This window comes from Drosophila serrata, unplaced genomic scaffold (genome assembly GCF_035046125.1).
Source record: "Drosophila serrata isolate PLE 108 unplaced genomic scaffold, ASM3504612v1 contig_276, whole genome shotgun sequence".
Classification (NCBI taxonomy): domain Eukaryota; kingdom Metazoa; phylum Arthropoda; class Insecta; order Diptera; family Drosophilidae; genus Drosophila; species Drosophila serrata.
In genome coordinates this window covers 5,359,311-5,385,331 of record NW_028257174.1, presented here as the reverse complement: position 1 = coordinate 5,385,331, position 26,021 = coordinate 5,359,311, and the positions used below count along the sequence as shown (strand labels likewise).

At 35.7% G+C, this 26,021-nt stretch overlaps 1 protein-coding gene and 1 long non-coding RNA gene across 2 annotated transcripts in view; one reads left to right on the top strand and one right to left on the bottom strand.

Moving 5' to 3' along the window:
- The window catches only part of LOC147643236 (uncharacterized), a 66,681-nt gene that overhangs the window by 19,177 nt on the left and 21,483 nt on the right, over window positions 1-26,021 (top strand). The window contains exon 2 of the long non-coding RNA XR_015272307.1: window positions 13,779-13,852. This is a non-coding gene — a long non-coding RNA (uncharacterized LOC147643236). The remainder of the gene's footprint in view (window positions 1-13,778; window positions 13,853-26,021) is intronic.
- Window positions 1-26,021, bottom strand: part of LOC110179441 (Activating transcription factor 3) — a 46,829-nt gene that overhangs the window by 12,259 nt on the left and 8,549 nt on the right. Inside the window, exon 2 of the mRNA XM_086835710.1 lies at window positions 11,866-11,910. The gene's annotated coding sequence lies outside the window, so the exon portion shown is untranslated. The remainder of the gene's footprint in view (window positions 1-11,865; window positions 11,911-26,021) is intronic.

The following is a 26,021-nucleotide window of genomic DNA, read 5'->3' as shown; positions in this document are numbered from 1 at the left end:
CAAACTCTATTTAAAAGTTTTTAAAATTTCAATTTTGAACAATTTTTTGTTGACAACTTTAACGATAAAACCCCTTAAAAATTTCGAAAAAAATTGAAATTTTTGTTTCCCCCCTAAGATGGCTAGATCGATTCCCCTGTTGATGCTGATCACGAATATATATGATTTATAGGGTCGGAAGTGACGCCTTCACATTTTTTCAAGCTTCTAAATTAAATTTTAAACCATTCTTTGGACCGATTTTTATCAATAGTTTTATATGACAATTTTTTAGACAAATCAAATATTCAAAAAGTCATAACTCAGCCAAAAAGGCATTAATTTTAATTCGGAATGCTGTCCTATGTTAGTTTTTATTAGATTTATAAATCTGCATACTCTATTTAAAACTTTTAAAAGTTTAAATTTTTTACAATTTTTTGTTGACAATTTTAACGATAAAACCCCTTAAAAAATATTGAAAAAATTTGAACATTTTATTTTCTTCTAAAAGTGTCTAGATCGATTCCCCTGTTGATGTTGATCAAGAATATATATGGTTTATAGGGTCGCAAGGGGTTTCTTTACTGAGTTTTAACCTTCTGACTGAAATTATAATACCCTGCAAGGGTATACAATTAGCAATTACTTCAGATTAATAATTTAATAAATTAAATAATTTAAACCCAGCTTTCTTGCTTACAACCCTTTTTTTTGCTTTATTTCCCCCCTTATTTAATTTCTTTGAGGAATTCCAGCCTCTGTATGTATATTCTCGATGAACTATATATCTCTCTGAAAGGCAGAGGGGTTGAGTTGTTCAAAGAGACAGGGGGAGGTAACTTAATGTGATGGTGGTTGGCCACTGGAAAACCGGGGGGGAATTTCGCTCAAAATGCAAATTGAGGCTGTCAAACTTCAAAAGCCGAAAAACAGAACGCACAACACACACACAATACACACAGGAAAACATCTCATTTGGGGTTTGTGTGCGATTTTAGAAGCTGCCTTTGACCATTTATCATATGGCCAAAAGTGTCTGCACTGCCATTATATATTGGTATTGATGCACTGACAGAAAACGGGGGTACATTATTTAGAAATATTAAAACATACTTGAGAATTTTAATATTTTAAGCATATTAACTAGGACAAATGAATAATTTTTGGGAGTTATTTATATATATTTTATTTATTTCGATTAGTTGGTTTTTTTTTCAGTGCATTGACATTTGTGGTTATGTATGCGTGACATGCTCTATAAGTTTTAGAGCTCCCCTCTCTCGTTCTCTCTCTCTTTTCCAAAAAGAAAAAACCCCAAAAACCGAAAGCCAGAAAGGCAAACGAACAACAAAACGAAGGCAGAATAAAGAATTATGATTTATGACTTTCGCATGTTTCTTTATATATTTTTATTATTTTTTATATTTTTATTTTTTCCTCTTTTTTTCGGGGGGTTTGTTTCGAGAGCTTTTAATGCTTTTCTTGCCAGCTTGCCAGCCTTTTGATGTGGTGACTCTGGCTCCTGGCCCCCCTTAAAGTTTTTGCTGCAACGAAAATCACTTTTGACATTCGCCTCGCACAGAATCTGAACACACAAATCGATGCGATTTGGCTTACTTTTTTTTGTGTGTGTTTTTTTTCTGTTCTCTTGGCTTCCAAAATGAATTCGAAAATCAGAAATCTAAAATCCACTTCCACTTTGACTCGGACTTGAAGCCAAACGTTCATTTTGACCAAAAGCGGCGGAGACGTCAACGTCAAAATCGTCGGCATCGGCATCGAGACACACACAGCACATGCGTGGCCTCCCCGAGAATGGAGAACATTTGGGGTCAGGGCGATCCGATGCCAACTGAAAGCCAACACTAAACACTGAAAATTTAACTCGGGAGGAGTTGGAAAATTAATACAAAAATACAAGAAAGTCTTCATAATGTATTATAGTATTTAATTTTGAAACTTTAACGACCTTAAAGTATCTTTTTCTCTTCTAAAAAGTATTTCTAATTTGTATTTCCCAGTTGTTTAGGATCTTCTAAGCATTTTTCCTATATTCTTCTTATTTTTCTTTCTAAAAAGTAATATTTAGCTAGTATATTTTTCGGTTCTTCAAAGCTTTTTTGCTAAATCTACTAGTTTTTCCTTCTGAACAGTATAAATAGTATTTATTTTTCAGTTTTTAAGAACATTTAAGGACTTTTTCCCCTACTCTACTTACTTTTTCTGATAAAAAAACATATATTATATTTAGTTTAGTTTAGTACTTATCTTTCTCCCAAAAAAGAATTTGTTATATTTATTTTTTAGTCTTTATATGACCATTATATAGAAATTGCTTATTACCTAAGCTTCTCCAGGTCATCTAAATATCCAACAAGACTTTTAATAGGCATTAACCCTACCAAATGTCGTATATACTATATCCCTTAGTTTATTTTTTGTACCTCATTTTCTTTATTAAAGAAAAATGTCAAATTTAAATAGGTATAGATTAAAATGTGAGTGGTTAATATCGTTTGCCAGCAATGTGTCTCATCGCAAAATGTTTGACTATTGATTGCGTAAATATCTATCAAACGATACGATCTTATATGCTGTCCAGCTGACTTGAGATTGCGCATACGCCGCGTTGGCTGACCGAGTCGTTTGTCAAAGCAACCGATAAGTTGACAGGCCTCAGGCCGGCGCCCAGCAGGATTTTTGAGACAACACAAAACACACAAAGTAAAAAGTGAAGAGAAAAAATCGAAACATTTTAGCTGGCTGCACTTGCCACATTTGACATTCCCCAGTTGTGCTTTTGCTACTTTGGAAATAAAGTCATTTGCGGCTGATTTGTGGCCGGCATGTGAATTGCCCTCAAGTGTGCGAGTTTTTGCTCGATCGGATCGAGAACAGAGAACAGAAGCTTGCTTGCACAACGATTGAACGATCGAAAGATCGAACGATCGATGAAGATATATGGAGAGATCGTGTGGAGATCGATTTGAGGACCGAGTCACTGGGGGTGTCCGTTCCATGCCATGAATATGCGATGGAGGTGCCAAGAAAATTCTTGTCATCGATCAGCTAACATCATACTAAATACTAAAGAATGTATCGATCGAGGCATTAAATCGAAATATATTCTAACTAAATAGCTTTATTTTATTACCCTGTTAAGACAAGCGTTACCTAAGCTGATTGCTAAACAACTAATTTAACGATTAATTTGTATGAGCATCTCAATCTTATGATTACTCAATAGTTTTTTGATTACATTTTGTCTTATTGAGTTTTAAGCTTCTTAATTAAATGATTTCTACAGTGTTTTCGATTAAATACAATCTTTTCAATTATAAGACTACTCAGTAGTTATTTATTAAATATTGTCTTTAAATATCTTATTATTGCATTCATCGATAATTCATCCAAATGATCGATTTTATCGATTCAATCACTATTTATCGCTTCTATTTTCTCACGCAACAACCGATTGGCATTCGACTTGAATTGTTGTTAAGCAATTTTCAATGGAATTATTACACTTGAATTGGTCACGTCGCTGAATATATATATATACAAACATATATATATCCGAAATATCCCAAAAAGTGTGACTTACTGACTGATCGATCGATGACTCAGATTCCCGTTCCATTTGCATACGATTAGGTAAATTCGATCGCATGCGAATGCGAATGTGAATGTGAGTGCAAGTGAATGAATTATGAAGCAGGGCGATATTGCACAATCGAGTGGCGAGCATTATATTAATAACACTTCATAATTGCGATACATAGGAGCACGGATCGTGGCCCGGACTTGCATTTATCATCGTATCGGCGTGAGTGTCCGGCGGTTCGTGCGATGTGAAAACGCTGCATACTTTGCATTTGGGGGTGCACTCGGCATTTGAGTTATTGTATTATTGTGTGAAAAGTAATATTTATATATAAATGTATATATTGTCCGCACATCTGCCGCCACGAACGTTTATCGGCTCTTTGCTCCGCTTACGTGCTACGTGCCTCGCTCGCACTCTGCATTTCACACGAGCGAACAGCACAAATGGCTAAAAAGCCGGCGAAAACAGTCAATAGAGAGGGGGGGAGACAATTGTTGAACAGGGGCAAACGTTTTTAATTCGAATTAGAAATTTAAAAGCTACCAAATAATTTTAAAATAATAATATTTAATGAAATATCGATTGCATTTAAAATTGAAACGTTTTGAATCCTTGTAGTGACACATTTATTATAAAAAGTGTAAAGTGATTGATTGTTTTCAATATATCTCTGATAATTTATCCATTACGTTGTACAACTTTCCAAGACGTTTTTAAAAAAGGGACAGAGCATTCGATTCTTCTCGATATTTCTTATGAATTTTATCGATTTAATTAAAATATTGATAACACTTTTCTTCTATCCTAAATAATTCCTCTATTAAATATATAGAACATAAATTATACAACTTATCAAACATTTTCCACATAAAAGGGCTTTGCTATTAAACCTTTCTTATATTTCTTGGATTATTTATCGATAAACCTTTTAAAATAAAAGTTGTATAACTTAAAAGAGCCTTCAATAACACACTTTCAATCTCTTTTATACCTTATAATCTCACTGGTTCTTTCCGATGCATTGAATCACCTATTTCTTTTAAAAATCTGTGTCTATATCTGTCCCAAATCCTGAAAATCGATATCACTTTCGATATTAAAACCATATTATGCTTTCAGCAATTAAATTTCAATTTCGTTCCAAGTAATTCCCAATCCCTCCCCTTGGGATTCTGTTACACATTCGACGACTGTCGCTTACATATCGATCTGTTAATTATTCTTCTGCATCTATCCATAATACTATGTACTTTGATATGTACATATCCATGGCCATTCATATCTGCAGTAATTCGTTTCACAGTCGGAATCAGTGTACATATATCTTGAAGGGATTCCGGGGAATTCCGAGGAGTTACTTGCCACGTTCTCTTGGCTTGTTTTTTCCCTGCGTCATCGGATTCCGTTTCACAATCCTTTGTAGTAATATGCTCGTAAAATGGAAAAACTTTGCCAACTGACTGTGCCCCCTTCTATTATTGCTACTCTCCTGCCGCTGGGTCATATTCCTCCTCCTAATCCTCCTCCGCTTGAGGTCTTTGGGCCGAATTGGATTTCTAGCTGAAAGTAAGTTGGCCATTATTCCGCATGTGGGTGTCTCTCTCTGTATATGGACTCTGGTCATAAAAATAAACTTTGGTTGTGCGGCAACTTGCTTGCCTTTGCCTTTGGCCAAAGCTTAATTAAAAGCCAAAGTAAACAGAGACTATATATCCGATAGATACTAGAAAGGGGATAGATAGTAACCATTGTCAGCTCTAGCCTACTTTTTTTCTCCCCTTCTTTTTTGTTCCTTCTAATTAAGTGTCAGTGCAGCAAATCTGCTCAAAGATGGCACGAAATTTACACTTTAATTGGGCATTTAGATAGTGTATATCTATATTGGCCTTTGATTAGTTTGCTAATTGCTTTTCCAGCAGGAGTTGGGTGCTGTAATGTAATGGTCTCGAGGCAGCAGGGGTTGGGTTTTTGAGCTATTAACATAAAAGTTGACGAGAAACCAGAGAGATTGGGGATGGAGTCCCAGCTATCCTATCCATCCATCCATCCATTCATTTACTTCCTTAAGCGATCCGCATTCACGCCCCGCCCGCATCTGAAATTGGGCCGCGTGGCGATTCAATTAATTTATTATTCACTTAAGAGCGCCACGGGAGGAAGATGGGGCTTTCGGAAGGCGGCAAGATGGAGCGTACACATAAAAATGTTATAAAAATTAAGGCGCACAAACTGCTGGCAAAAGACACTACGAAATGGTGTGGAGACGGGCATTTGGGGGGAGAGTGCTGAAAGCTGAAAGCCAAAGAGAATTCATTTTCGCACATTTCGAATGCCTCCCGCAGTTGTGCCAAAAATGTCCTGACAGCGGGATGTGCTCTGGCCCCTCCTTAGAGGGGGACAGATTTCTTATTTTTTTTGGGGTTGGTTTTATGTTCTGTGTTTTCTGGCTTATGGAGAACGCGTGGCGCAAGTTTTATAGTTCTAAACATTTCCGTGCACGTTCCAAGCGTTAAATTTGAGAGCCAGCCGCAAAAAAAAAAAATAATAGAGAAATATAAATATGAAAATTGTTCCAGAAAATTAAAGGAAAAACAAATAAAGGCCGAAACGAAGATGAAAATACTCTAGGAACTATGAATAGTCAAGAAAACATAGGTAGAAAATATAGAAAATTATACAAATAGTTCCAGAAAATGAAAGAAAAAAAGACCAAGCTAAAACTGGAAATTAACTAAAAAAAATGGAATATTTAAGAAAGAATCAACCATAGAGTATATATTTTATTACAAATCTGGTTTTGATGTTGCAGTTAATCGATTCATAATCAATAATAATCGATTTATAATCAATATTAATTTTTTTCTAACCTATTTTAATCGTTTTTAACCATAATAGGTTTTTAATTCCAATTAATCGATTTGTATTAGTTATTCATTGACTTAAAATCGATAATTTGCTTGTAAAAATATCGATTATTTGTCATCTCTAGTCATTTACTTCCAACCCTTATCGAGGGTATCGCCTGACCATAAAACTACTCCAACTGTCATTGGAAAAGTGAATGAAATGACTGGGAAATGGAAAATTATGGAAATGAATTGCTTTCAAAGGGATATAAACATGTTCCTTTCACATATAATCAGAGAGTGAGGAGTACTAGACCTTGGAATGCGCATCGATTGTGTAATCAAGAAACCGGGAAGTATCTAGATACGAATGCATCTTCACCTGTGTATAAAGTGTGTGCTAGAACAAGTGACTAACTCTAGTGCAGATAAGGGGAATACGTTCTTCAAGTGCGTGCTTTTGTATCTTTGTATCTGCAAGGACGTTGGCAATCAGAGGAACTTTCATTAAACTTTGGTGTGTGTGTGTGGTTGTTTTTTTTTTATCATTGAGCTTATCAGCTCACTGGCTGGCTGTGTCAGAAGATGTCTTATCGAAGGAAAACACGAGCACGAGAATCTTATCTCGAAGCCCAATTCTCTCTTTTATTTTCTCTCTCTGGTTTAGTCTCTTGTTTCAATTTCGATTGGAAGTTCGATTTCTGTTTCGGTTTTGTAGTACAATTTGTTTTTTCGTTGGGTGAAATCTAATTAATTTCCAAAGCTAATTCATTTTGTGACATCGTTGCGATTTATGCTGATTAAGGTGACATTATCGGGCCCTGCTCGCCGTTTGCGTGTTTCCCTTTATTTATTGTTATTTATGGGCACTTCTTTGTGGCCTCTCTTTTTCTTTTTTTCTTTTTATTCTGTTGTGTGGAATTTTATCAAAAAAGAGCTGGGGTTTTTTATATTATTTTGTTTGCCTTTGGCTTTTTTTCATTTCGGATGGCTTTTCGTCCAAAGCCATTTAGAACACTTTTCGCACCTCGTTGTTCTTTGGGGGCCGGCGAAAGATACATTTGTATCTGCTGCTCTTTGCTGAATGCTCGCCATGCGACAGCTGTCACTGGATCTAGAGATCTTTGAGATCTTTCTGTGGCCAGCACATCATCATCATCATCATCATCATCACTAACATCATGATGATCACGATCATCATCATCAGCTTGGTGATTTTTATGAAGGAATTCGCATTAAAAATGTTTATTATGTTTATTTATTGCGAACGAGAATCGAGAACGGGCCAAAATGGAAAGACTCACACACAGCTACAAAGTAGATCTAATGGATTTTTGAATTTTCTGTGTTGGCTGTAACAAAAAAAAAAAAGAAATACGAAAAAAATAAGAAGAATACAACAAAGCAGAGGCGTCTCTGCGAAGGGGTTTCAGATTCTTCATTTTTTTTACACTTGTTCGTGCTGGACAAAGGCAGAAGCCAGAAGCCAAAAGTCAAAAGCAGCTGGCAGCTGGCAAGTTAAGTGTTTCTTGTGATTTTCGGGGAAATCCTCAGATCATTTGCAGTTCATAGGGAATCCAGACACTGCTAGAAACAAGTGGGTATTGTAAATACTTAAATAATAAAATGTGCAAGGGACAAATCAAGATTAAGTCTAGAAACTAGAAAGTTCCTTCTTTGCATTGCTCAAATTATTTATATTCTTGTTCTCCCTCTCAAAAAAAAAGTACTTTAACATCAAGCTAAAATCCAGTTTAAAAAAGCAAGCAACAACACTTGAATATAACTGTAATTGCTATAGAAAATTAAAATCAATTAAACAATCGTAAATCGTTAAATTAATTGAAACAACAAATTTGAATTGCAAGTGAATATATATTGTTTAATTAAAAGCCATATTGTGTTTACTTTTGATTCTGATATTTCTCTTTCTTTTTTTGTTGTATTACACACTTTTATGCCGAAATTAAATTTAAAATAAACATTCCATTTCCAGGCTAGGGATGTTTATTTTATAAAGTTGTATCTTTTGTTGCCTAAACTTTGGCCTCTCTTTGACTTTTAATTAAAATAAATTTTGCCGATTTGCCAAAACTGAGAATTTCAAGGCGGGGTCCCAATGATATATGTTTGCTTAAAGGGAGTGCCGAAAAATAAAGCCCCGAAAAGGGAGTTGGGAATTACAAGAGGTGTGAGAGAAAGGGAAAGATATATATTTTCTGACAGAGAAAGATAGAGATAGTGTGTGAGTGAGTAGGTGACAAGGACTGGGAGGCGACATCAATTAGCGCCGGACAAATGTGTCCCAAATGTATAGAAAAGAACCACGCCCATTGCACCCACATGCCACACACACACACTTCAAAGGAACCCACGCGGCGCACACACACACCCATGCCTATGTATAGCTTATGGCATGTCCTTGACACATATCCTGGCATTTGCTCAGCACGCACATTCCACACACACACACACAAGGTCCTTAAATGTGCGAGGCAACGCCTTGCGGGGCTTCTTCCTTGCGAGAGCCTGGCCCTAATCCATTTGAGTCCTCTCTACCGCTCTCTATCTCTTCCGCTCTCTCTCTCTCTCTTAGCCAAGGATAATAAAAGCGAATTCTCTCCTACTTTATGGCCGGGGCGAAACTTTTGTGGCTTCCTCATATGTGTGTGCAAGTTCTGGTAATATAATCCTAATGGAATTTACACTCAAACTTTACAATGGCAGGGCAACAATAGCGAGGACACTGCGTGTCCTTTGTCGTTCGCAGGGATCTCTTCGTCCGGATATAGAGGAAGAGGCAAATACAAGTAGGAACCAACTACAGTTGAAATTACATCCGCGAAAGTTTAAAAAACAAGGACGAATTCGAAATCGTATTGAAAAATCGAAATGGAATTGAAGGGAGAATAGAACATTGGATTAAAAAGAAAATGGGTTAAATATTTAATCAAATTAATAGAGAATCGTTGTGAAAATTAATTTACTGGAGAAATGTAATGGAGAAGAGTTAAAATTCTTAAAAATTTATGTGTTTCGATAGAAGTTATATTTTTTTACATTTAAAATTTTAATCTTTATAATTTTTGCCATTTTCGATACAATATTTATTCTGTCCATATATTCATAGGATCTCTCCTTGATCATCAAAGTTAGATATATTTTCGATATTTTTATTATAATTTCCGTCGTGTTATCGGACTTATCCTATCGATATACATTTCCCCTAAAAATCCTATATAATAACCAGCTTTTAAAGTAATTAATATTATATTTATATAATGTATTTATATATATTTTATTCCAAATGAAGCATTTATTATATTTTAAATCAAAAATGTATTCAAAAAGTAAAGAGTTTGCCCCCTAAAATGTGGCAACCAAACATATTGCAACCAAATGCTGTCTCGCTTGAGTTTCCAGGGGGATTTGATTCTATTTTATTCTATTTTTTTTGTGTTGTTTTGTTTTTGTTTTTGGTGGATACAGATTCAGATTCAGATTCAGATACGGACTCGAATTTGAATAGCGATCTGGCTGAAGGTCAAGTGCATTAAGGCGCAACGGAAACGAGGCGAAATGGAAATGTTAAATGGCATCGAAAATAGTTTGAAACAAAAACAGAAATAAATAGAGAAAAAATACATTCTCTCTCTGAAAGCATAAAGATAGTCTGCGTGCGTGTATGTAGTAAATTGTGATTTTATTTGATTTGATTTTGAGACCAGCGGCTTCTAGTCCCCTATTATCCTTGTACTAACTTTGGCTTAATTGTGCGTGTCAGGCAGCCACAAAGCCGCAACATGGACACATGTCCGTTTTTTTTTTTTTTTTTTTTTTGTTCATTCGCTCCCTTGCTGGGTGTGTTTTAACCAAGGTCCAACCAGGACTGGCCAAGAGCAGGAGCAGGGAGCAGTTACTAAGGCAGGAGTACGAGAACGAGAAGTCGTTAATAAGAGCGGAAATGCTGGCGCCGACATTATCATTTCAACCTCCACCCGCTTACATCGCAATTATGATAATTGAGTGAGCAGAAAAGGCAGCAAAGCTGGCTAACAGCCTGGCCAAGAGGGGGGCGAGTGTGGCCAAGTGGCAGACAGGTTAAATTGCGCGTAACTCGACAGTAAATGGTGGCAGATTCCCGTCTTGGACTTTGCTTTTCTTTCTTTTTTTTTTTTGATTGATTTGCCAACAAGTTTGCCACGCACGCACGCAAAGAAAAAAAAAAGGGAAAAACACATTACCAACTGGCGCCCAATTGTCTCGAGGACCTCAAACCAAAACTCTCGTCCTTTTTCTTCCTGCCTCCCCATACAAGATGCAACAACAAACATATTATTTGCCTTGGCCTGCGGCGAGTCCTTTTCTTTTTTGTTTCCTCCTTTCACCTTGTGACGCACAGTTGGATTTATGAATTGATTGCGTGCTAAAAATTCCTTTCTATCTTTGATTGATTTCGCTTGGCTCTTGTGCGTGACTCTGCTGACCCCAGTGCGTATGCGTAATATTCGTCTATCGTCTTGCTCTCCCCAGGAAGCTGTGTGTGCACAACGACAAAGCAAAGACTATATTTAGGCACTGTGCCACCATTTAATGGATTGTTTACGTCCCAAACAGAGAAAAAAACTGAGAGAGAAGAAAAACACAAATTGGGACGGCTGCAAGTTAGCATAAACAGCAGCAGAAATTGGAAAATGAATGGATTGTGCCATACATAGAGTTTATTTTTGAAGAATCCAAAAAAATAAAAGGGATTGAATGAATTAAATATCTTTATATTATTATAATTTCAGTCAGAAGCTTAAAAAGCAGTGAAGGAGTCATTTCCGACCCTATATATCATATATATTCTGGATCAGCACAAAAAAAGGAATCGATCTAGACATCTTAGGCAGAGAACAAACATTTTTAATTTTTTTGCTAAATTTTTAAAGGGTTTTATCGTTAAAATTGACACAGAAAAAATGTTAAAATTTTCAACTTTTTTAAATTTTAAATAGAGTATGCAATTTTATTAAACTAATAAAAACTAACATAGGAAAGCTTTCCGAATTGAAATTTATGCATTTTTGAGTGAGTTATGACATTTCAAAAACTGCTATTGACCCCAAAAAAATCGAATTTTAAAATATCGATTTATTGTTTAAAGAATAAATATATTTAAGGGGGTTTTCTGTAAATATGGCAGAAAAATATAAAGTTAAAGGAAAATTATCAAAGTTCAAAGAAAATATATTTAGATTTGCTCGAATTTTCTTGAAAATTAATAAAGTTATCAAAAAATATATGTACTATGAATTCAATTAAAAGAAGCTTGAATCCTTTTAAAGATTAAACTCCTTGTAGTAAATAGTTTACTAGTTTTATAAAGTTTATAAGGGCAGCTCTCTCTCTCACTTCTCGATGCTCTAACCTCGCACTTTGACTTACCATTAATTGCACAAGTCGCCGGGTTCCAGAGCTGAGTTGCTGGGCCTGAGGCGAAAGATAGAAGGGAAATACAAACTGTTAGCATTGATTAGCGTCTAATGTACAAACACAATGTAGATTGCATATACTGTGATTGCTATAGAGATGGGGGAGATGGAGATGGAGATGGGAGCAGGAGTGTGAGGACTGAAACCGAGCTGAAACCAAAAACTGGGCTCAGAGTGGATCGGGGGTACCGGGTCCCCCCATCAATAATTGCGGCTTACGGCCATCTATTATGTGTGTTTACTGTGTGTAAAGACGATGGATGGTTATTGATTAGGCGGAGTGTACAACGACGACGACGACGACCGCATATTATGTATGAATCATTGCGAATACAAAAGAAGAAACGACGAAACGACGCTAAAAACAAAACTCGCGTAGGTAGCGCCAATTTTTTAGGCAAATACAAATATAAATAAAGCGAGTGTGTGTGGATATTCGTATAAGACCAAAAGCCAAATCAAACCAAGCCAAACCAACCCAAGAAATACATGAAGAAAATACAACAAAACAACAAAGTGTTTTCTGTTTGTGACTTGGTCTTTATGGAACTGAAATGTACCCTGTAAGCGAGGCAAAATATATTGATATAGCAATACTGGATCGTGTTTACAACGTATTAATTTTCAATGTGATATTTGTAGGACATCAATTTGTATCTAATAATTTGCCTGCCTGCTATACTTATAAAATTTCGAAATTCAATATTTTAAAGTATAGTGCGATAATTTCCAATATTTCAAATATCGATAGATTGAACTTTTCAATATTTTCTATACGATATTGGGCGTTGTTTTGCTTTTAATTCTTGCAAATTGAGATGATTTTTCGATAGAATAGACATTCTAATCTTAAGTGGTATTTTTGTGATTTTTAAAATGTCGATATATTATTTTTATCGATATTTTCGATACAATATTAATATATCATATAATTTTCTCCCGATATAAACATGAAATTGAGATATATTTAAGATATATTCCATATCATTTTAAGAAAGTTATCAAAGTTTTTCTATCGATATATATTCCTAGTAAACATCAAAGTATTTAAGCTCATAAAAAGCGAATTTAAAATATTTAAAATGACCAAAACTTGATCAATTTTATTAATTACAATACTCTAAAGTGCAAAGAGAAAACCCCATCTACCTTTTGATTACTCAACTCAATGGATGCAAAAAAAACACCAAAGGAGCGACGAAGTCAACTAAGCCCACTGTCCATTAATTTGGCTTAAATCCCCAGCAATCGCTGTGGCACAAAAAAGGGGAATTTGTGTATTTATTTGGCAGAGAAGAACGCTCTTTTCGAGAGTTGGCTTTGTTTGCTTTGGTCTTTGCAAATCGCCAGCGGAACCGCTACTTCATTTGCATCGATTTTTTGCCCCTCATGTGTGTGTGGCTTTATTTGCACCGAAAATTGCATCTTCTGTTTGTTTGCACTCTTTAATGTCATTAATTTATTTGGGCGAGGGAATGAAGGTGGAAAAGGTGGATTTGGCTACCTGGCAACGGTGTTGCCGTTTCGGGTCTTGCTTTTTGTTATTTTGTGTGAATTTTCGCATTGAATTCGCATTGAAATGTGCAAAAACCCCAATTAGGTGCAATTAACAGCAATTTTGTTGCTCCCGGGCATGGTAGTTTTTGGCCAAAAAGGCTTCAATTTGTTTTGAAATGTTGTTGAAAGCCCCAAAAATTGAGAAGAGTTGAGTTTTTTAATTGGATTTTTATTTTTTATGTTTTTGGGAATGCAGGGAGCGTTAAAAGATCGTTTAACAAGGGTATACTTTTCACTTAATTAATATTCAGGTTAATTTAGTTATAAAAGCTAAGGATTCTTTAATTAAATTAATGTTTTTATTTGCAGATGTGCAAGGAACACAGAATATTTTCAAACAATATCGAATTAAAGAGAGTTAAACGTTACAATCAACAGAAATGGTAAGTTTATTTGATCAATTATTATATTATTTTGAAAATAAGTTAGTTAATTGTTAAACAAATTCATAAAAATCATAATCAAGTAAACAAGTATACTCTCCCAACTTAAACAATGCTTTCTTTAAATGCTTTAAATCAAAGTAAATAAGAATTAAGATCCAAATGAAAGGAAGTTTGCCAGGCTAAACAAATCAAATCCTGTTTAACCAGAAACATGTTTTAAATGGGGTTTTTGGGGAAAAAGAATATATTATCTTAAAGGTATAAATAGCTGTGTATTTTTTTGGCTTGTATTTTTTCTGAGTCCGATATGGAACAAGCTCTGAAACACGTTTGGCATTTAGTCTCTCCTCTCCTCTCCTCTAGAGGAAAAGATCTCAGTTAATTTGCGCGTAATTGCCACAGCTGGGTGCGAGATCCATCAGCTCATCAGGGCAATATACTGGGAGGAGGAATATATGGGCTTTATGGCCTAATCAACATCAGCGGTAATATTCAATTCCCCTCCACTCGTAATATTGAACATTAAATGGAAATGCAATGGGAAATGGAAATGAAAATGGAGATGAGATTGAGACTTTGACTTCGACTTCGACCTGACCTTGACTGGTTGCCATCGAGGAGGTTCTAAGATAGAGATACTGAGGGCAATTTGCTGTTGCTTTTTAATGCCCATTTTGGTGGTAATTAAGCAAACGGCAGCTGCCACACACACACACACTAAATTCCAATTTCAATTTCAGCAGCGGCATTAAAAATTATTTAATTAAGTGATTTTAATTTCGCTTTTTGCTGCCGCTGCTGCTGTTGCTGCTGTTTCCACTTGAGACTTGCCTTCTCTTGATTGTCTAATTTCATTAATCTAAGTCGGTGGCTATGCTGAACAAAAAGTGAATGAAGGCAAAACTGGCAGTCAGCCAGAGTGCCTCGTTTTTGACCCACTGTGCGCGTTCTCTTTTGTCAATTAGAATTTCGAATTTGACCTCTGTGCATCCACACAACACAAGTTTAGCGGAAGACGCAGATGAGGATGAAGATGAAGATGATGCTGCAGACTTTGATCGAATCGAAATGGTTTCACTTGGCTCACTCTACTCTACTCACTGGCATAAATCACACTTGAGTGCCAATGCCAGAATAGAAATAATCGTTTAATTAGCCCAACGGGCAAAGTCCAATTGGTAATGCACCTTATTTTCTAAATACCCTTTTTTTTTTGTTAATTTACTTATTTCCGTTTGGCGCCAGGCATTAGCATCCGTGTTTCTTTTGGCCACCAAAGTCGATGCTAGTGCCAAAGATACAACTAAACAAATGCCAAAGATGCCAAAGGTTTAACTAAAGGCACTTTTAAGATGGGAAATCTTTTAATTTCATTTATATTAATTATAAACAAGAAAGAAAGTTGATTTAGGGTAACTTTTGCAGTGAAAGTCAATCTTAACTAGGCCAAAAATGCCTTAATTTTCAATCGGAAAACAGTTCTGTGCTAGTTTTCATTGGGTTAACAAAATTGCATACTCAATTGAATATTAAAAAAAAAATAAAATTTTTGAATTTTTTTGTCGACAATTTTAACGATTTAACACCTTAAAAAATGATCAAAAAATTTAAAAAATGTTGTATGTCTCTAAGATGTCTAGATCGATTCCCCTGTTAATGCTGATCAAGAATATATATGATTTATGGGGTCGGAAATGATTCCTTCACTGCGTAATATGCTTTTGACTAAAATTATAATACCCTGTATATCTTATAATTCTCAATTTTAAAACTAAAACTTTACCTAAAAAATTGGTTTTGAACGATCTCTATATATATTTATTCATATACGAATGAATATTCATAGTTAAATTAAATTCTTTTATAATTCCCAAGTGCTTTATGATAAAAAGCTAGATCAACTGATGACAGTGTTTTATATTTAAAACCTCTGACTTCAAACTAAGATCTATGACTCATAATTATATATTATTTAAGTAAACAACAAATTAATCCGGATGTTTTTGTGTATTTGAAAGGCCTAACCCCTTAGGGATAACCATATCTTAGAATGTGGGACTTTTGAGGCCTAAAAGAGTTAACCCCAAACTCTATGAAGTTTTCAATGCCTTTGTTTTCGCAGCTGGCCTTCCGCCCTTTGGGAATCATCTCTGGCTTGATTTATGGTCTCCATAATCATGGATCGCACGGATCATGGTGGACCGGGGCGTGGCTGGAAATGTGTGTTTTTGTGCGGGGGCTTAGGCCTATGGGCCCTACAAACTGACCGACCTTCGGCGACTTAACTCTTAACTTAACTTACAAAACTATGTGTTTGGTCTTTGATGTTGTAGTTTTTTTTTGTTGTTTTGCTTTGTTTTCTATGGACTGTGGGCTTTGTCTTCTGTCGGCTTCTAATGCTTCCGGTTCCACACACACTCCCACTTCTCGCTCTCTATCCCTCTCTGTTGTAAGTTGAAGGCCTCACCTTGCTGTAGCGATAAGATACGTAGAGCCGGCTCTATGGTATTGATTACCCCAGCTCTTGGCCTGGCCAATTTGGTGGCAAAAGTACTGACTGTCGACCATTAAAAAGTCATTACAAAAGCACGGCACAACACACATCACATGCACATGTAGTTTTTTTATTCCGGAGAAGGAGAAGCTAGGTGGAGACAAGTACGTGGCATAATTGCAGAGTGGCAATCAAAAGGTTTAGACCGCACACGGGAAGTACCATGCCCAAAGACCGAACCAGCTCAAAGCCGAAAGCCGAGCTCCTCCTCCTCCTCTACTCACTGTTTTTGGATTTCCGCTATGTCGAAGCCTGAAGTCGTCGACATGTCTGGGAGGGATCACCCCTCTATCTCTCTCTCTGATGATCACTTAAAGGGATTTTGGATTGACTTGTATGTACCTCGTTTATTTGCCCACTGATAATGAGCCTCAATTATCGTGTGCCCGCGTTGTTTGCTTTGTCGAAAGGCGAAGAAGAGCTTGGGATGCCATATGCCTTTACTACTACAAGTTCCCTCTGGTAGATATATATATCTATATATGTCTGTATCTGGTAACTCGTGTCAGCTGGCCGTGACTCAGTTTGGTTAACAACCAACAAATATTTGGTAAATATTTGCCAAAACCCATTGCACTTCTCTATTACACTGAGCAAAAGGAAGTCGATAGAGGATTTATAACCTCCCAAGTCTGGTAGAGATAATTCGTTTCTAAGAAATTAGTTCCAAGAAAAACAAAAAGGAAAAGGAAGCTTCAGCTGGACTGTAAACCGATGGACTGAATATATCGATAAGCGGGTATCTATCTGTGACCCAATTAACCGATAGCACTTGAAGGTGATCGAGAAATAAACTGCATTGCTAGACACACAGTTTCTAATTACGGGGAAGAAACTCTTTAGTAAACAGAAAAGCTGTAATTTTTCACCGAAATAATACTAGTTAATCGCTAAATTTAATCGAAATTTATTCTATTTGTTATCGCTTATCGTTATGTTATCGATTTAACATAGCAACCAGCTAAGAATACCTTAAAAAAAAGTGTTCCTCCCACCCACTGAAGAACTCAATAAATTTCGTAGACCCGGTGGTAGTTTCTTTGATCTTTCAACAAAAGAAATTTAATGAAATTTATTTGCCACCTGAGAGGAGAGTTCGTTCCCCACGTCGTGTGAGATCTAGAGGAAGGCTCTTTGCTGGCCTGGGAACCAGTGGCACTTGGAAAGGCATTAAATGCTATGCGAACTATGTAAATGTCCGGCAATAAATTTGTTCAGAGACTCAAGGTGATCATCCTCCGCCTTCTACCTCGCACTTGGCACACTTTGAGCATAAATTTTTGGTGGATATATAGAACAGATATATAGTATATATATAGGTTTGGGGGATGGGATTGCTGCGGATGAATCTTGTTGGGCGCCGCCGCCTGCCTTTGTTTGAGCGGCATTATTACATTAATTGATTGATTGATTAACTTGCAGTCGCGGTAATTGAATCGAAAAGTGACCGCCGGGCATGTGCCATAGAATCCATTTCGTATGACCAACGATGGGGCGTGGCACTTGACGATCGGTCGTGTCAGTGGTGTAGTTATAGTTGTTGCTCCAATGTCGCCGCTTTTCAGTTGCAAATTAATGCTGACAATGCGGCAGAAGTAGATCCAAATGAACGAACGAATGGATTATATATATATTTATATATAGGGGGTTTGTGCACATCCGATCTTGATGCGATCTATTCGCAAATAAAAAATGGAACAATCGGCCGACTGGAAAACTGCAAATACAACTATACTGGAATACTGTGAATACTAAAAACATTAAAAAACTAAACACTGAGCCACTGAATACTGCCCGAATGCCAGGCAAACACGTCCAAAACAACAGAAAAACAGGCAACAGTGAATAAAAAGCACAGAAAAAACGCCATAAAACAATCGTAAAAAGCGACAAACAAATTGGGAGGAGGGGTCTCTATTTTTTCATTTTTTTTTAAATAATGACAAGAGGTTTCCGTACAAAGTAACCACAAAGTGAGAAGGGAATTGAATCCAAAGTCGACACTCAAAAGGGGTTTTTAAGTTTACTGAATATGTACTTTTTGGGATTTTTTCTAGGGAGTTTACTTTATATTGTAAAACCGATATAAAAATATCGATTTTATTGAAAAATAATCGAAAATGTTAAATGTAAATCGATAAATGTACAATGTGAAATATTAAAAATGTATATTTCCGATTACATTGATCAGATAGACTAAACATTTAACGGAATGTTATAAGATTGATTTATATATAGATTTTAAAGAGTTTGATATCGTTTCTCTATCGATGTATAAATATTTTTACCATCTTTAAGATATTCTGTGAAGACAAGACCTTCCGTAACACCTGAAGATGAATGGCTATGTGTACCCTCCACCGCCTTATGATTATCATTATCATTATTAGTATGATTATGAGACAACAAATATTAGATTGCTCCGAGTGTGTGTGTGTGTGTGTGGTGGGCTCTTTATGATATTTTAATTTATTTTGAATTCCAAATGAATTGCTTATTGTTTTAAATGGAGGTACGAACGGGGATGGGTTTTGTTTCGACTGCTAATTAGCATAGCAGAAAACAAGTTGAACAAAGCTCGGAAATACGAAACTAAAATAAATAGAGGTAGAAGTAGAAACACGAAATATATATACTACTATATAGGTATGTGTATATATCAAATAAATGGGAAATACTAAGAGAAACTAGTTTTTTTTTCTTTTTTGTATTCGGCGGCTAATGAATGGTGCGTGAATGGGAAGTTGCAAATAGAGCTGTGGATAGAGCTGGAAAAATTGGTAAGAGGAGTGGGAAGTGGCAAAGAATATGGCCAAATGAAATGCCAATGAACCAAAGAGGCCGAAACGCTGTTGTCGTTTTTTTATATATATTTTTTCTTTCATTTGATTTGATTTGTGTTGACTTTTGATTTGCTTTTGTTTGGTTTTTGCTTTTGCTTTGCTTTATGTTTGTTCTTGCTTTTGCTTTTGCTATTTTTCATTAGCTTGAATAACTTATAAACCATTTGGCTAGTGCAAAATGGAGGAAAACGATTCAGAAAACCAAAAAGACTTATGGCCATTCGAAAGTAGTCGTCGTCCGTTTGTTCTCTTGGATATGGTTATGAAAATGGAATTGGAAATGGAAATGGGAATGGCAATGGCATTGGCCAGCATGAATTTTGGGCGTGGACTTGGTATAGGGTTTGGTATTGCGATTGCATTTCCAAATCCGGTCAGCGTGTCAGCAGGGAAGATAGTGTGTGACTAATACGAAAAAATCTGTTAAACAAATTTTGCAAAGAAAATAGAAGAGGGAAAAAACTAGCTAACTTAGTCGAACTTAAACAAGAAATATCCGACAACTCCCACTCGGACATGGAGCACAAAGACCTGGGACGGGGAGGGAACTCAGAGGAGAGCAGCAAAGTGTAACGAAGTTAGAAATCCACACACAGAAAACAAAAAAAGCTTTTAACGCCCACGCCAAGGCCAAAGCTAATTTGCATATCTCGACGCGCATACACAAAACCCGAAACAGCAACGAACAAAAAAACACAAAAACAAAACAACCATACTAAAAAAACACTAAATAAAACGGCGAAAAAAGCAGGCAACAGCAGAAAAGTACATAAATACCTAATAGGAGTGTGCTGCCAAAACTGGAGACAGCTCAATAAACTCCTCGGGTTTCTCAGAGGGAAGCATGAAGCATTAAGCACGAAGCACAAAGCACGAAGCAGAAACAGAACTTTGGACATACGGAGAATGTATCCTGTTTTTGGGGGTCACCATTAAATGCTATTAAATGTATTTATTTAAACACATATCTATATATCTATGTATATTTTAACCTTGAATATATTTGCATTTTGTTAAACTCCAATTAATACATATATTTATTGGCTTTTTGCTTCGCATGTCAACGACCTATTGGCAATGGTCGGGGTCACCATTAGTTTAGGTTAAAAATATACTTTTTTGTAGCTATTTAAGACAAGTTTTTAGTGGGATGATGCACCTGGTCAGGTTTTTTTGGTTGTTAGAAATGTTTTTTTTAAAGGAAGTAGAGATCATAGATCACTCTAGAGTCTACACTCCCTCAGAAGTCATCGGGGTTATCACTTTACCTTCAATATAATTTTGTTATCTGTTTAAGATATAAAAGTATCTGAAAGTATAGATGTGTTTATAGACAATTTTTTGGGTTTATTGTTAACTGTAAACCTGGAAGTATTCATGTATAGGAAGTAGGGATCACCGGATGTCATGGGGTCACCACTTTACCTCCAAGATACTTGAGTAATCTGCTTAAGATATGAAAGTATCTGGAAGTATATATTAGGTTATATTCCATTTTAAGGGTTTATTTTAAAAAGCAAAGCTGAACATAATGATATATAGATAGAAAGGATCACCCTGGACTCCCTTTAGACATTGTGGGGTCATCACTTTACGTTCAAGATACTTTTGTTCTCTAGTTTTATGGAAGTTTTGAAAGTTATTTAAAACTGTAAGAAGAGTCTAGTAATTTAAGGAAGTAAGTTGCTAGGTAGGTGTCACCCTAGATCCCCCTTGGACATTGTCAGTGGTGACCAGCTGCTGATATTTTGGTGAATGTGCTGCGGATATTCATGCTAATGTATCTCCGACATGTGCGTGTGTAACTAAATACAATGCAAATTTCGTATTTTTTCGACTCAATTACTCAAAAGAGAAAAAAAAGCACACACACAAGTAGAGCGGCACATGCAAATTATATATTTGTTTGTATATATTTTACACCCCCATGACGTTGCAGGGGCATAATTAATTAGTTGAACAGAGCACGGAACTTGGACTGCTCGGTTTCGGGTTCGGGTTGGAGTCGCTCTTTATTTTAATGCTATATATATTCTGTATATTTTTCTGTTCTTTTTTTCTGGGTGTTTATTTTTTTGTCGGTTATTTTTCTTTCCTTTTTTTTATATACATATACATTGGTGTCTTGTGCTAATGAGTCCATATTGTGCGAAAAAAAAGGCAAGCGAAATGTATATTTGCCGGCAAGCAAACAAAAACAATATAACAAAAGCAAAAGCTGAGCTGAATGCCGGCTAAAAGTTAACTGAAAAACATGGTAGGACCGTGTTGCCAAAAAATTAATTTGGTAAAAGTTTTCCACATTCGCTGTGCCCTATTGGAGTTGCCTTTCCTTTTTTTTCTATTTTTAATTAGTGCTAAATTCTTATTGGATTGAAAATTATGGTTGTTTTATGCATTCTACAGTTTGTATATATATATCTATACTCGTACATTGTTTTTGAAAAATGTGCGCTATCGAAGGCAGCTATAAATAGTTGGTTAATATTAGAGAAAAGCAAACTCATAAACATTAAAATATGCTTTTCAGTTTTGCTTCAAAATCGATTTGAAATTGAAATTAATTTTCCCCCACAAAACTTTCCAGTTCAAATTTATTTTCTTACTAAATTTTGAATAAGAATTGATCTTCAATTCGTGTCAATATTTCAATATTAGGGAAGGGAAAGTTAGAACTGTTTCCGAGGAAGGTGAAGAAGGAAACAGTAGCTGGCAGTGAGCGCTATTAAAATGGATTCCCGCCGGACTTCCTGGCCATATCATATTACCTTCGCTCTTCGCATTCTCTCTGTCTCTTTCTCTTACTCCTGACCAGCTGTGTGTCCTGTATGTCCTGCCTGTCGTCCTCCTCCTCCTTTTCTTGTATTGTTTGCCTTGATGGACATGACCCAAAAAACACCAACACCACCAACAACAACGACGACGACGTTGGGGCAAGTGACCCATAAAACCCGATATGCAGCCGGGGAAAGTGATGAGAGGAGAGACTGAGGGACAGTGAAGCCAAACCTTTTGGTTTTGGTTCGGGCCAAGCCCCCGCACAGTGCATTAATATGATTAGCAGGAAGATATATATACTATATATATGTATGGGGAGACCAGGAGGAGCAGCTAATGCCATTTCCTGGAACGCGCCCAATGTCGGTGGAAGGTCACCAGCGTATAGAGCGCCGTGGGACATTGGTGGATCCACCATATGGCCAGCCAACACCACCACCACCAAAAAAGCAAAAACCAAGCCGAAAAAGACAACAAATAAAATTCAACCACCGGCTCAGAAAATATAAAACTCAAAGTGCAGCCCACGTGCAGTAAGCCAAGATATATCTATATCTATATACATATATACCATGTTGTGTGGGCCGACTTGGAATACAAAAAAAATAAAAAATAAAAAGAGCTACGGAAGTGCAACCGCCAACGTAACTGTGACTTGGAAGTACAGTAAAGACTGGAAAATAAGGAATCTTTTCTTAACAAATTATATAAAACTTAAAGTAAAATGATTGGTAAGACTTTGCAATATGCAAATGCTCTATATATATAATAAAATAATAACTGTAATAAACACCTAATAGATACTTATGACAGATAGTATAACAGTATTATTAAAATTGAGTTTGCAGATTTATAAATCCAATAAAAACTAATATAGGACTGCTTTCCGAATTAAAATTAATGAATTTTTGGCTTAGTTATGAATTTTTTAATATTTGATTTGTTGAAAATTTTTCATATAAAAATATTGCTAAAATCGACTAAAAAAATGGTATTAAAATTTAACTTAGAACCTTGTAAAATTGTGAAGGAATCATTTGCGACCCTATAAATCATATATATTATTGATCAGCATCAACAGGGGAATCGATATAGCCATCTTAGGAAGAAAAATAAAATTTCAAATTTTTTGAACATTTTTAAGGGGTTTCATCGTTAAAATTGACAAAAATAATTGATAAAAATTTAAATTTCCTAAAATTATAAATTGAGTATGCAGATTTATTAAACTAATAAAAACTAACATGGGACAGCTTTCCGAATTGAAATTAATGTATTGTTGGCTTAGTTATACATTTTTTAAAACTTTAATTTCCTCAAAAAACTGTGATATAAAAATATCGTTTAAGAACGATTCAAAGATTGTGAATGCTAACTTATGATCGTTTTCCTATTTGATCTTATAATTCATTAAGTACACACAACTTGTGTAATTCATACGTTCTTTGTAATTATTTTCCAGCTATTTTTGGCACGGAAAAGTTTGTGATTTTTTTTCAATGGGATTTTTTTTGTGGAATTTTTGTAGCAATTTACGAGCGGCAACTGTAATAAAGCTCATCGCTTTTTTGCTTAGTGGAAAAAGGGAAGTGGAGTGTACTGCATATTATATGTGTAGGTGATTTGGGGAAGCCCTTGACTGACCCTCTCTTTATCTCTATCTGTATCTGTATCTCTTTAGAGATGCTCTGGAGAGCTCGTCTTGATTGATTCCCCATTGGAGACCGCACCTGTGTGTCTTCCATGGCATTTCTTCGAGGAAGTTTCTTTTTAGACCACGACAGTGATGATGATCATTTATCAACGGATTGACTGAACAACATTCAATTTCCCTATGCAAATTAAACAGCAGACAATGTATTATTCGGTGGCTTTGCCTTTGTTGTTCTCTAGCTAGCTTTTTCGGTGTTTTCTGTATTTTTATTTTTGTTCGTTTTTTTTTTTTGGACCTTGAACAAGGTGAAGTTGATTGCTGCCGCTGCCGCTGCTAATGCTGATCTCTGTTTGTTGTTTTGTTTTTGTCTTGAAGTTCAAAGTTAACGAAACGAAACGCAGACTGAAAAAAACGAGGAAGAAGCATAAACAATGCAAAGAAAACGAACAAAAATTCACACCTCCGGAAAGTGAGCATGTGAGATGGATGGATGATGAGCAAAATAAAAAGACAACACGGCGTATGCTTGATACAAACTAATGCAGCAATTAATCAGTGATCGTTGAAGGGTTACATTTTCGGAGAGATACAAAATGCATTATTTCACACTGAGTCACCTGAGAAAAAGGGAAAGTAATTGGGCCCAAAGATGGGGAGTACAGGAGGTACAAGAGTATGAAAATATCAATGTATATGTGCGTTATGCATCTTATGAATTGTAGACCTAGCTATGATGTATCCTAAATAACGCATTAAGATGTTCAGCTTAAAGAGAGTCCTGGGTAAAGTCCTAAAACTATCGTAAATATATAACATTTAAAATGTATGGGTGGTATCCATCATATAATTTACCAAAAATATCCAATATATCTTCTAGTTCAGTCCTATAAAAGACCATAGAGTAGGTTTTCTATTTCAGGGAATAAAAATACCTTAAATGCATTATTAATTCCATTAAATTAATCAACTCGAGCAGGCACGCGTGCGCCAGGTGTTCCTGACTTTTACCTGTTATGCTAAAATACAGTTTCAATTTCAATTTCAATTCCAATTTAAATTCCTCACTCAGAAGTCCATTTAAATTTTTGTGTAATTTTGTTTGTGTTGTGTTGTATTTTGTTTGCTTCTCCGCTGGGTTTATATTGCGCAATGAATTTCTGTCGCATCCCAGTACACAGATACAGATACAGATACAGATACAGATACAAGTACAGATACATTTGAACCCGCACGAGGTGACAAATTGCCTTTTGCAATCGGGCGACCTTGAAACTGCATCTAAAACCCCCTCCCGATTATCATCATTTTCCAACCGAGCAATTTGTTTTTTTTGTCAAATTTTTTGTTTTCTTTGTCTCAAAAAAAATTATAATAAATGGAGAATAATTTGGGAGTTTGAAAAATTGAAGCTCTCCCGCTAGAGTTTTCCCATATTTAACACAATGACCTTCGACATTGGGGCTGGGGCATCCTCAGCTCCTCTAATTGTTATATAATTAAGATGCCAAAACTGTTATTATATTCTACTATTATTAATAACAATCGTTCGTATATTATTTTGGAGTTTTTTTTTTCGGGCATCCGACATTAGTTTTTCCTCTCATTTTTGTTTCGTGTTTCATGTCTTTATTTTTTTGTGTTTTTTGTTTTTGGCAAAAACCTAAATTTACTGTCTGATTTTATGGATCAAAAAGCGTAACACCGACAAATCATAAACATTCCCCTCTTCTTTTTTTTTTTGTTGTTGTGTTTTTCACTCTGTTCATCGCAGCGGAAAGTCATTAACAGGCGGAGACCCACCGATTTGGGTTTGAATTTTTTGGTTTTGGTTTCAACTCTGAGCTTCTAATGAGTTTTGCAAGCCATTTGTCTTGGCCTGGGAAATGTTTTTTTTTAGCTGCAAATATACACATACACAAACTATATACTATATACTATATATGATATGTTGTATATGTGGTAATAAAGAAGGTAACCCTAAAGATACTATAGGGGTCTTCAAGGGAACCCAGCTAATGTTTATGAGTCCCTTTTTTTCTTGTGCATTTTTTTATAGCACTCTTTTAAATTCTGGTAAGCACAAAGATTTAATTACTCTTTCAGTTAAGATGGGTTTAGTGTAATATTTAATAGTGTCAGTAGTTCTTGCCATATTTCCCATGCCGAATCTCCAAGATACTATTAGGGGTTGTTGGTAGATAGAGAAAAGAGAGAGAGAGTGAGCCGCATTCATGCATTATTCATTAATGCCACCCTTAGGAAAAGCAGTTATAGACGATAATAATTTTCACTATTAAATTTATGTATATATATATAATGTCTGTACATCTAGAGTAT